General features: G+C 47.3%; 1 long non-coding RNA gene across 1 annotated transcript; it reads right to left on the bottom strand.

Moving 5' to 3' along the window:
* Positions 1 to 5,788: 5,788 nt before the first annotated feature.
* Positions 5,789 to 7,494, bottom strand: LOC147577906 (uncharacterized). The gene is made up of 3 exons (XR_015254154.1): positions 7,431 to 7,494; positions 6,420 to 6,527; positions 5,789 to 5,984 (listed from the first exon to the last, which is right to left on the bottom strand). It is a non-coding gene; the product is annotated as an uncharacterized LOC147577906 (long non-coding RNA).
* Between the last annotated feature and the right edge of the window lie 4,650 nt (positions 7,495 to 12,144).

The raw sequence follows: 12,144 nt of genomic DNA, 5'->3' as shown, positions 1-12,144 counted from the left end.
TAAGGTCCAGGCCCAGCTCTGATAGAGCATCAGTTAGGATTATTAATTAGCCAAGATAAACCAGATTACACTGCATTGCCAAAGACCTCTGGAAACTTAGTGACATAAGAGTGGTTTCTTTCTCTCTTGTGCCACATGCCTATCCTGGATTCTCTGCTCTAGCGCTTTGGAGACCTAGGCGGACGAGTCCCCGCCATCTTGAAGCTGCACCCACGGAAAGAAACATACGACCGATTTAGTTACCATGGCAGGAGACTACAGACTGGGGAATCGTGTGCCATATTCCTCCGCTTCAGCCCGGAGGGGACACACACACACACACACACACACACACACACACACACACACACCACCTCTCCTCACACCCCATTGGCCAAGACTCGTCACGTGGTCCAGCCCAAGTGCAAGGGAGGCTGGGAAGTGCGTTCCTCTGCAAGGAGAAGAGGAGCGGACTTTATAAATTAAATTTATAAATTAAAATTAGGGAGACAGACTGTAACAGGTAGTTACGCAGATAATTATTTGTCTCATAAGAGCTGCAAAAGAGAGATTTGGGGTGTCTGGGGAGTGGATAAGAGATCAGGGAGAGCTTCTCAGAGGAAGGGACGTTTAAGTTGAGACCAGGGAAGAGATGGGAGAAGAGCGTTTCTGGTGAAGAGAAGAACTATGTGTGGAGGTTCTGGGGCCCGGAGGAGCTGGCCCTGCTGAAGGGCCACAAAGGACAACGGAGCAGCAGTGACTGAGGGGGACTGCAAAATGACCCTGGGGCTCCCTGGCAGGGATTTAGCTGAGAACAATAGGAAATCTTGAGGAGGCAAGCGTTAGGCAGAGAAGTGATGTGATCGCATTTCGTTTTAAAAGGTCCATGTGCCTGCTGGGGAAAGAATGGACTGGAATGGGCAAGGCGGAAAACCAGGGAGACTTTCAGAGTCTCCCAGATGAACAGTGGTGGTGGCTTTAGCAGAGATGGAAAGAAGTGGACAATATGTGGGACGTGTTAAGGACTTGGTGACGGATGTGGGGAGTTGAAAGCAGCAGGTATCCAGGCAACCCTCAGGCCCTGCGACTCCTGTCATGCTGAGCACAAGGCTGGCTTCCCAACATTACATCCCCAGCTTGCTCACAGTGAGACCTCAATACTATGAGATTTCCATCTTCCTGTCCTTACCCTCCACGCTAGCCAGCAGCCCCCTTCTCCTTCAAACGGACTGTACCTCCCATCAGAACTAAACCAATCTTGGGGCACCCGGGCGGCTCAGTCGGTTAAGTGCCTGACTTGGGCTCAGGTCATGATCTCCCGGTTTGTGAGTTTGAGCCCCCCGTCAGGCTCTGTGCTGACAGCCCAGAGCCAGCTTCAGATTCTGTGTCTCCCTCTCTCCCTGGCCCTCGCCCACTCACATTCTGTCTCGCTCTCAAAAATAAATAAACATTGAAAAAGAAGGAGAAGAACTAAACCAATCTCAAGCGTCAACACAAGCACTTACTAATCGGACGCCACAGGAGCCCCTGGGAGGGAGGCTGGCAGGGATGTTATCTCCCATTTCACAGGAGGGGAAACTGAAGCCCAAAGAAGGAAAATGGTTGGCTAAGTTTCGGGGTCAGGCCTGCAGCTGAGGCCCTCCAACCCCCGGTCCAGAGCACCTGGTTCACAGTGGACGCTACGTGGTGTTAGCTGGGAGACTGAGAGTAGGCATGCGAGCTCCCTGCCCATTCACCCTCTTCACCTTTGTTCGTTTTGCTCCCTTCGAGGGGGCTGTGGAGTTTAAGATGATAGATTAGGTTTAAGAGTCCAGTAAGAGCTGGGTTGAACCCTGGCTTGTCACTTATCAGCTGTTAATTGCAGGCAAGTTTCTTCCTCTCTCTGAGCCTCAGTGTTGTCCTGGGCAAACTGAGAGTGCTGACGCCTACTTCACAGGGCAAGTACCCATGAGCTCATGGGTGAGGCCGTGGCAATGCAGCTACCTGAACTTCAGGGACCCGCCCCCCTCCACTCCTCCCAGGGGAAAAATCTTCCCTGAGAACACCAGCCCACACTCCCCCACACTTTCCCACCCCCAACAGGAACTTCTCAAGCCCTTCAGTTTGTACCATCCAAGTTATAACCCAGAGAAGGGTCATTTAAATCCCAAACTGGCCACTCTGCCTTCTTAAAGTGGTGGCACAACTCATACTGGGGTGAAGCCACAACTCTCTGTACTCTCCTTTCCGTTTTCTGCTTGTTTGTTTGTTTTGCCTTTTGGGTTTCGGGGTTTTTTTGCTTTTTTGGCGGGGGAGAAGGGGAGGAAAAACTTCTTCCTCTGGAAAGACTCTGAGTATTTGGCCTCTGTTAGCAGAGATATTAATGGAGGTTAGGCTACACCAAGGCTGTCTGGGAGCTGAGCAGGAGATGGAGACCTAAATTGCTCTACATGATGAAATGACAGGGATTATGGCCCCCAAATGTCACATGGTCTGGCCCCTCAAAAAGCCTCCATCCTTAACCAGGACTACTTTTCCCCTCGGCCACTGTGCTCCAGCCATGCAGGCCTCCTGTGGGCTCATGGAAGGCATGCTGATTCCTATTGTCACACAGCCTTTGCAGTGCCCTCCTCTTGGCATGTGCTCCCTGCCTGACCATACCCACCATGTCCCCAATCACCTGGTGAACACCTACTCACCTAACACACCATGGCTCATAGCCACATGCTGAGGGGAGCCTTCCATTATTTTCAGGATGCCCTCATAGCTCCACGGACTCAGCGGTTTTTGTACACTTGCCCCAGCTGTGATTCTGCATTCAGATTTCTAATCCCATGATTTGACACCACACGATGAACTGGGTACCTCAATACATATTTGTTGATTCATTCATCCAATAAAAAATAAGTGAGGGGGGTTGAATTTTTGAAGGTGAGGAGGCTCTGTAAATGAACAAGCTGAAATAGGTGAGCATTGTCCTGAGATGTGGGGATGATTGGTGAAATGGGTGAGCCAAAGGAGAGGGGTGCCAGTGAACAGGCGACTGCAGAACTTGTCAAAACAGAAATATTATTATTCAGTTTTCTGCCCTTTCCGTTGCCATGACACCCCCCCCCCCCCACCCCACGGTTTCCTCCAACCTTCAGGAAAATGAGCCGCATGCTGGATGTTTGGTTGGCACTGGGGTGCCCAGATTGTCCCCAAGCTGAGAGGAAAAACAAGCAGAGGAGAGAATGCAAGGGCACTGGGAGTAGAAAGCAGGAGCTGTAAGTGATCAGGACTTCATAAGTCACTGGAACTTGAAGAAATCTTGGGGACATCATTGGGTTTCCACAAGATGGGAGGGAGGAAATTCTAGCAAATTTTTGTTTAAATCTCAAAGGACTCAAAATCTGGGCTTTAAACACAGAAAATGTTGTGACTGATTAGCAATGTCCATCATGAGCAGTGACAGCTAAGTACATAGACCAGCCTCATGCTGGGGCCCCCAGGTCTACCATTTAGCTTAGTGTTTGCTCAGCCAGAGCGCCAAGACTATGTCTTACTCATCTGTTGTGTCTCTACCATTAGTAGTGAAATGGGGCTTGTAGGATGGGGGGAGATGATGGGGGAGGAGAGGGGTACAGCAGAGCCAGAAGCAAGTCTGAGCCCCAACCAGGCAGGGCAAGACATGTGGACCCAGGTCATGACTCTGGCAAATCCCTCGATGAACTGGGGCAAGCCACCTTGCAATGCTGGGCCTCAATTTCTTCCGTTGCAAAGTAGGTCAGTGGAACTTGTGGCAAGTTGTAGGTGAAAGTCATGACTGCTTTCAGATCAGGCACACGGGGTTCAAATACTCCCACTAGCTGTAGCACCTAAAGGCATCTCGGTCTTCTCATTTATAAAAGGAGGGTAAGAATCCTTAATTCACAGGACACTGTGTCAGGCTTAGAAACTGTATACGTTACCATTTACCAAACATTTATTATAAGTGAGGCATCTTGCTGGGCTTTTTATGGGCATGATCTCACTTGGGGAAGGCACAGTGCCCAGGACCTGGCCAGTTCTCAGGGAGTGTTAATTCCCCATTTCCTATAGGATCTAAGGAGTTTGTGGGTATGGAAGGGCTGTATTATGCACAAATCACCTTCAGAAGGTGATGGCAGTAACTATTTACAGCCCTTCCCCCCAACTGCTCCAATCCTCCAGTGATGGGCTGTCACAGAAGATCTGGACCCAGTTGTCTTTTATGACTGGCCCGAGGGCTGCCTGAAGAAGAGGGCAAAAGTGCCATAATGAAAGGGCAGACAATTACCTTCCCTTATAATTACCATTTGCAGTAATTAAATAATAAGAGCCTTTTGTAGGCCCTGAGAACTCAAAGCAGCCCACATGGATAACATCTGGTTCTCTTCTCTTCTGCCAGGAATCGTGTGCCCACAGGGACAGGATGGGGAAATTGAGGCAAAGAAAGAAATAAACTGAGCCATCATCCTATGCCATACACCAATCAGGATGTCGGAGTCATGAAAAGATCTTTAAAGAAGTGACTCAGACTGGCAGACAGCTGGGGGCCTGTGTTTGGGGTCCCGGCTCCAATGCTCACAAGCTGTGTGGCTGTGACTGGTTCACTTACCCTCTCTGGGCTTCGTTTTTCCCATATGTAAAATGAGATGGAACCAACACTTGACCAGTAAGTCTGTTGTTCTAGGCTTTATTCCATTCATGTATAATACTAAGGAATTCTTTTGCCACTGGGTTGCAAGAGCTAGAAATCCATCCCAGGGTAGCACATAAGCAGAAAAAGGTTACTGGCTCACAGAATCCAAGCCATGCCAGAAGCAGAGGTCTTGGGAACAAGTGAACCAGGGTCAAGGACACTTCAGGCCTCCCTCCTCTGTGCCTCCCTCATATACCAACTTTAGTCTTTCTCCACTTTTCTGCCTAGCGCACCAACAGCTATGCTAACCTGAGGTTTAGAGCTTCAGCCACCTAATGGACTCTGCTCTCATTGGCCCTGCTTGAGTCAGGTGACCACCCTGGGGCCAATCAGCTGCAGCTAGTAGGGCAGCGTCTATAACACCCCAGGCGACTGATAGGGATGGAGTGAGAAAAGGGCGCCCTCAAGAGGTAGGGGGCACTGGGCAGGCGAAATAATAATTATTCACTAAAGCGAAATTCTTGCCCAGGGCCTGTAGAAAAGCGAAAGAGAAGTGTCATAAAACCAGAGCAATGGTATAAATCACCAGGAATACAGAAATACTGAGAGGCTTGCCTGGGAGGGGGCGGGGGAAAGCTGTAGGGGCTTCAGACAAGAGCTCGCTGATCTGTATACCCAGTCCTATTTGGGCACCGTTCTGTATGCTTCAGCAACGAGGGGAGACGCGGTCTCCAGGCTTCTCAATGGCCTGGGGGAAATACTCCATGAGTGCCCCCCGTCGGTGGCACTCGGTGCCCCGTCCTTCGTAGGGGGAATGCTGCAACTCTTATTCTAACCAGGTGGTTCCAGTGAGGACTGGACGGTCAACGTGACCCAAGCCAGGCCAACCAGAATTCTTCTTCCCGCCTTGGGCACCTAAGGCAATGGCCTCAGAAGAAACCGTCCAAGAGAATAGAAATCCCCTGCTGAGAGGGGCAGAGTCCAGGGAAGAAGGCCCTAGGCAGCATCCCCATGCCTCCACCCAGCCCCCCCCCCCCCCCCCCCCCCCAGAGTGCAGCCTAACTCCAAGTCCCCCTACCTTGGCTTGGCTGTGATGAGCCAGTCGAATTCCCCTTGGGCAGGTGTGCTGGTTTTCTAGGGCTGCTGTTAACAAGGTAACACAAGCACAGGAACTTAGAACAGCAGGAGTTTATTCTCTCACAGGTCTGGAGGCCAGGAGTCTCAAATCAAGATCCACACTGCCTCCTCAGGTTCTACAGAGAAATCCCTCTTTGCCTCTTCCAGCTTCTGGCGGCTCCAGGAATCCCCAGGTTTGTGGCTGCATCCATTCCACCTTTGCCTTTGTCTCTACATGGCCTTCTCCATCTGTCGCTTATAGGGTCACCTGTCATTGGATTTAGAGTCAACCCCCATACCCCACAGTGATCTCATCTCAAGATCCTTAACTTGATTACATCTGCAAAGATCCGTTTTCCCAATCAGGTCACATTCGTAGGTTCTCGGGGTTAGGACACAGGGGCTACCATTTAACCCTCTATGGCGTGCTCTGCCTTGTGTCCTTGTAACCCACAGAACCCTCACTCATATGTGCCTTAGCATTAGGCATGGAATGATACCCCGCCCCTTCCTCCCCCCACCCCGTTTTTCCGGTTCTGGACTCAGAACATTTGAAAAACTAATTCTACCTCCTTTAGGGGAATGTGATCCTTTTCTGAGCCTCAGGGTTTGTTTCTTACCTATAAACATGGGGCTAATACCATATATCCACAGAATTGTTGAGTGGATTAAATGAAATGGCCCACGGAAGACCCATTTATACCATTTATACTCTCCATCCAGCTGGTCTCCTGAGCCCTGGTGACGGACAGAGAACCCAGGTCCTTACAGAGGAGTAACCACATGACGCCTCGTTCATTCATCAGGTTCCCTAGACCCGACAAAAGCAAACTTCTGCAGAGCTGAGGGCTAGTGCCTCCTTCCAAGTCTGTTGGCCCCAGAGAAGGACAGGAATCCGAAGGCTGACAAAATGAGGTTCGCAGTCACATAGGAAAATCCCAGAGATCAAGAAAACACAATATTGGTAGCTGCTCCCCACCCAGTCCTCCTCCACCCTGAGTGCCAGGTCCCACACTCAGTTGCCCTTGACCTCACTTCAATCCTCAGTGCAACCTGTGTGGCAGCTCTCGGGATCCCCAGTTTATGAACCAAGTTGCTGAGGCTCAGAGAGATGTGGCAGGCTCAGGCGAGCAAGTGAACGGTGGGGCCCGGTGGGACCCCACATGCTGCACCTGTGTTCACCACGTTGCCTCAGCAAAGCTCTCCCCCTGAGTGTCTCCTCCCCACGAGCAGTAACATCGAGGGCCTTAGAAGCCCAGCGAGACGACCTTCTGAACGTCCCTCCTCCTTCAGACTTTGTCTCATTCACAGTTGTACGCTAAGTGGCTACAATAGTGCCTGGCACAGAGCTGGCAGTCCATAAATATTTGTTGAAGAAAATAATGTGGGTAGAGAGGGCATTCCTGCGGTTAGTGCCTCAGGGAAGGGATAACAGGACAACACAGGTAACAAAGGGCTCACGGTCTGAACGTTTTCCTGTCAAAACCCTAGGCCCTGACATTAGACCTATGACTTAAGAGAACATTTGATAATCCCTGAGAGGGCAAAAGACACCCCTTCCCGCCCACCCTTTCCTACCCTGGAGATAGGAAAGGCGGAAGGAGAATCAGAGGGGAGGCAGAAACAAAGCTTAGAACGTTCAAGAGCCCCAGAGAAGGGAGCCCCAGATGGGTCTTGGGATCTGGAAACGGAGGCCCATGGGCACCCCATATACCTGGTGCTCTGCACACACAGACGAGGAGGAAATGCCTGCAGCTTTGTCCAGGCAGGGAGTGGAGCAGGCTGGGAGGGGCTGAGGCTACGGGGGACCTGGGGCAGGGCGGGGTTGGGTGCTGGGAAGCCAGCCTTCCTGAGGCTGGGAGCTTACAGGAGCACAGAGGTCTCCCATGTGCTACCCCGGCTGGAGTTCATGACCCCGGGGTCCCATCCAGCTGGCAAAGTCTGCAAAATGAGATAATGTTTGTAAAAGCACTTTGCAAATCAGATATCGCAGGTCATTTACCAGCTCCACTTCTCAATCCATCTCCACCACCTTTTAATCAGTGGGAAGCCTTGATTCTGACCATGGATTGATTTTCAACCCTGGTTTTCAATGTCTTAATGAATTTTTGTCTTTTTCGGAGTCTTCATAGGTACGATCGTGGTGTGCCTCTAGCTGCTTGCTGGAATCTGATTTTAAAAGTTTGTCCTTATCCTATTTAACTTTTCAGAGCATATGTTGCCACTGACCACTTCCTCCTGGGGAAATTCTTACCTCCCAGGACTTCTGTGACACCACTGTCACTTAACACTCCCTCTGCCTCTCTGATTACTCCCGTTTGTTTTGCTGACTTCTCTTCCTCAGCTAGGTTTTTTTTTTAAGACTTTATTTTTAAGTCATCTCTACGCTCAACATGGGGCTCAAACTCACAACGCCAAGATCAGGAGTCACATGCTCCACTGACTGAGCCAGCCAGTGGAGCTCTTAAATCTTGGTCTCAGCTAGCTCTTAAGTCTTGGTCCCCCAGGGTGCCCGGGTAGCTCAGTCAGTTAAACACCAGACTTCGGCTCAGATCAAGATCTCGTGGTTCGTGGGTTCAAGCCCCACGTCAGGCTTTGTGCTGACAGCTCAGAGCCTGGAGCCTGCTTTGGTTTCTGTGTCTCCCTCCTTCTCTGCCCTTCCCCTGCTCGCACACGTGCTCTCTCAAAAATAAATAAACATTTAAAAAGAAATTAAAAAAAAAGTCTTAGTCTCCCTAGGGTTCATCCTTGGTTCTCTCTTCTCTGTGTAATTTCTTCCACAATCAGTAGCTAAGTATGCTTCTCAGGTCTTTTCTTGCCTTTACCCCATATACCACTGGGTCCAGCTGGGTGCAGCTGGGTCCAGCCTCACCTGTCTGTTTGTCAGTTGGTAAACATCCATTTTGAAATAATTTCAAATTTATAGAAAAGTTCCAGTAATGGCACAAGAAACTCCCAGATATCCTTTACCCAGGTTCACCATTTGTACACATTTTGCCTCGTTCACTGTTATTTTATCTCTATCTAAACATGTATCTTCACATACACACAATACACACCCATATGGAGATATCCTGCCCCTTTCCACTAAATATTTCAGGGTATATTTCCTAAGAACAAAAGTAGTGTCTTAAAGAACATAGGGGCGTCTGGGTGGCTCAGTCGGTTAAGCATCTGACTTCGGCTCAGGTTATGATCTCACGGTCCATGAGTTCTAGCCCCACGTCGGGCTCTGTGCTGACAGCTCAGAGCCTGGAGCCTGCTTCACATTCTGTGTCTCCCTCTCTCTCTGCCCTTCCCTCCCCCCCCCCCATGCTCTGTCTCTGCTTTGTCTCTCTCTCAAAAATGAATAAACATTAAAAATTTTTTTTTTAATAAAGAACAATAATACAATCATCAAGCACAGGAAATTTAGCATTAATATGATTTTCTTGTCTAATCCACTGTCCATGTTCAAATTTTGTCAATTGTTCAAATAATATTCTTTATAATTATTTTTTCCCAGTCCAGGATCCAATCCAAGATGATGCAATGATTTTATTTTACTTATTTATTTTTTTATTATTTATTCTTGAGAGACAGAGAGAGACAGAGCATGAGCAGAGGAGGGGCAGCAAGAGGGAGACACAGAATCCGAAGCAGGCTTGAGGCTCTGAGCTGTCAGCACAGAGCCCGACATGGGGCTTGTACTCACAAGCTGTGAGACCAAGTCCTGAGCTGAAATCGGACGCTAAACCAAGTGAGCCACCCAGGCGCCCCAACGCAATGATTTTAATTGTCATATCTTTTTAGTCTCCTTTAATCTGAAATAATTCCTGAGACTTTCTTTGTCTTTTTTGACCTTGAGATTTTTGAAGATTCCACGGACAAGTTATTTTGTAAAATGTCTTCCAGGTTTGGTCTGTCTGATGTTTCCTCATGACCAGAATCAGATGATACATTTTTGGTGGGAATACCATTGAATGTCTGTATCTGACCTAGGGCATTTGACCCCCCAGAACAAATCTGTTTTAAATTAATACTCCCCTCTTCTTTTTTTTTTTTTAAATTTTTTTTAACGTTTTATTTATTTTTTGAGACAGGGAGAGACAGAGCATGAAAGGGGAAGGGTCAGAGAGAGAGGGAGACACAGAATCTGAAACAGGCTCCAGGCTCTGAGCTGTCAGCACAGAGCCCGACGCGGGGCTCGAACTCATGGACCGCGAGATCATGACCTGAGCCGAAGTCGGCCGCTTAACCGACTGAGCCACCCAGGCGCCCCTATACTCTCCTCTTCTATATGACACAATCATTGTCAGAAGTAATCATGAAATGATACGAGTGATAATAATGGCCTAGAAAAGAAACACAGAAATACCACTAAACCGAAAATATGAGAACATATTTTTTAAAATTATAGTACACAAAAGGAAAACATAATCGTTAATAGTGTTTAATTACGTAAGAATAGGGAAGAAAAACGTATCTGTCACAGAAATGCATAACAACCGTACAGTTCCTGTTTTTGTGCCTTAACTGATGTAAATTTCTCAGGACTTCATCAGATTCCACCTTATTCATATGTTCACGTTCAACAGAAAATGTAGCCAGGTTTGTAAATCTGTCTATTCACGACTGATCAAAGAATACTTTTTATTAATGTTAACTATCTAGAAAAGTTTCTTTCGTATGAATCATCAGATATACGATAGTTAGAAAAAGTATTCAACACAGGGGCAAGTTTGGAAGAGACTCATAAAAATCCCTTTCACAATAAATCCAAGAAATTGCAGTGCAGCTCCTGGCTTTGTTTCTTTGGGATTGATACTGATTCAAACATCTCTACTGTCAAAAAATTTTCCACTAAAACCCATTCACCAGAAAATTCATTCGTCAAATATTTCTATTATACTTGGTTAAAAACAACAACAACAACAACTTCCAAAGTTTTTCTTCTTTTGCAAAAACAGACAAAATGGCTGAAAACTAACATTGTTTGATCCATTGTCTTTCAAGTGTATCCAATTTTTGCTGAAAACGGTTGCAAGCATCCAAGCATTTCCCTTTTATTTCTCCTGGCAGAGTAAGACCGGCATCTTCTGTTGCTCCTCCCCACTCCCTTCTTGGAAATCTGATTATTTTTTTTTTCTCTGTAAATGTCCACTTCCCTACATGTGTTGCTGCATAGTTAATGGACTTCCCCACAGTTTCTGTCCGCCCAGCCTTCAAGAAGCAATGTTAAAGCTGGATATTACACCGTCCAGTGATCAAGGTCGATCCTGGCTGATTCAAATATTTTTGTGTCTGATTGACCTCACCTAAAACTTCACACTTGATAGAAGATAAACTCAGGAGAAAATAGTCATGTTCGGCAGAGAGCACAATTGGAACGGATCCTTCTTTGGATCACACGGTTCTTCAAAGGCTGAGGTTAACTTTTCAAACATCATCTCCGGCACATGCACAGCTTCGTGTGAGCAATCATTTTGTCTGGGAAAGCCTTTTCACTGTTCCTCATTCTGCAGCATTTCCCATCAATGAAGCGAGGCTGAAAAGAACTTCATTTTTCCTAAAGTTCCAAAAAATGTCACGCATGGGAAAAAGACCCCAGCTAGTCACACAGGATGTCAGAATTAAACTGACTAGGCTTAGTTTCTTTGCCATCGCCCTGCTCCCATTGCTCATTTTGAGTCCACTATTTAAACACGGGATATGCAGTTGCTGGGGGCGCGGGGGCGGGGGGTGGGGGGGTTGGAGGCAAAAACTGCACCAGTTAGCTTGAATGGATGAGAACTGAAATTAACTTACTCTGAAAAAAGAAACACATTCTGCAGAATCCACATACACCGGGGCCAGCTGTGTAACTGGGAATTTGCCAAATAAACTCCACGTCGATCCCAACGTTTATTAGAACATAAGTGATTAAAATATGCTAATTTGAAATACGTACCCGGGTATTTGTGTATATATGTATACATATACACATAATTAAATATATACCAAATATATACTTAAATATATAGTTAAAACTCAAAATAACGGCAGCAGTGGCTTAGATGATTTCAGAGAGGGCTGCTTCATCACCAAATTGCTAGTACATGGTGATAATAAAAAAGAAATCAATGTTAGCCAGTTTCACTATTTTAAAATTTTAGAACACAAGTTATTCCTTACTGCCTGCATGCAGGGCAGTGAGTCCCTGCCCCACAGCCACACCCTTGATATGCCACTGATCCAGGGCATAATATCAGGAAGCACACATGTCAACTCTTCCTGATACTGGCCATGTTAGCTTTGATCTCTTGGTGAAAGTAGAAACCTTTGTAAAGTTTCCATGTTTCCCTTTTTAAGTAGCATGGGAGAGATACTCTGAGACCACATTAATATCCTCTTGCTTGTGAGCGTTTACCCACTAGTTCTACCATTCTTTGGTGATTTTCTAATTCCTA

This window comes from Puma concolor, chromosome C1 (assembly GCF_028749965.1).
Source record: "Puma concolor isolate L17-30 chromosome C1, mPumCon1.1.hap2, whole genome shotgun sequence".
In the NCBI taxonomy this organism is placed as follows: Eukaryota; Metazoa; Chordata; class Mammalia; order Carnivora; family Felidae; genus Puma; species Puma concolor.
The sequence above is the reverse complement of the archived record's forward strand: the minus strand, read 5'-3'. Positions and strand labels throughout refer to the sequence as shown.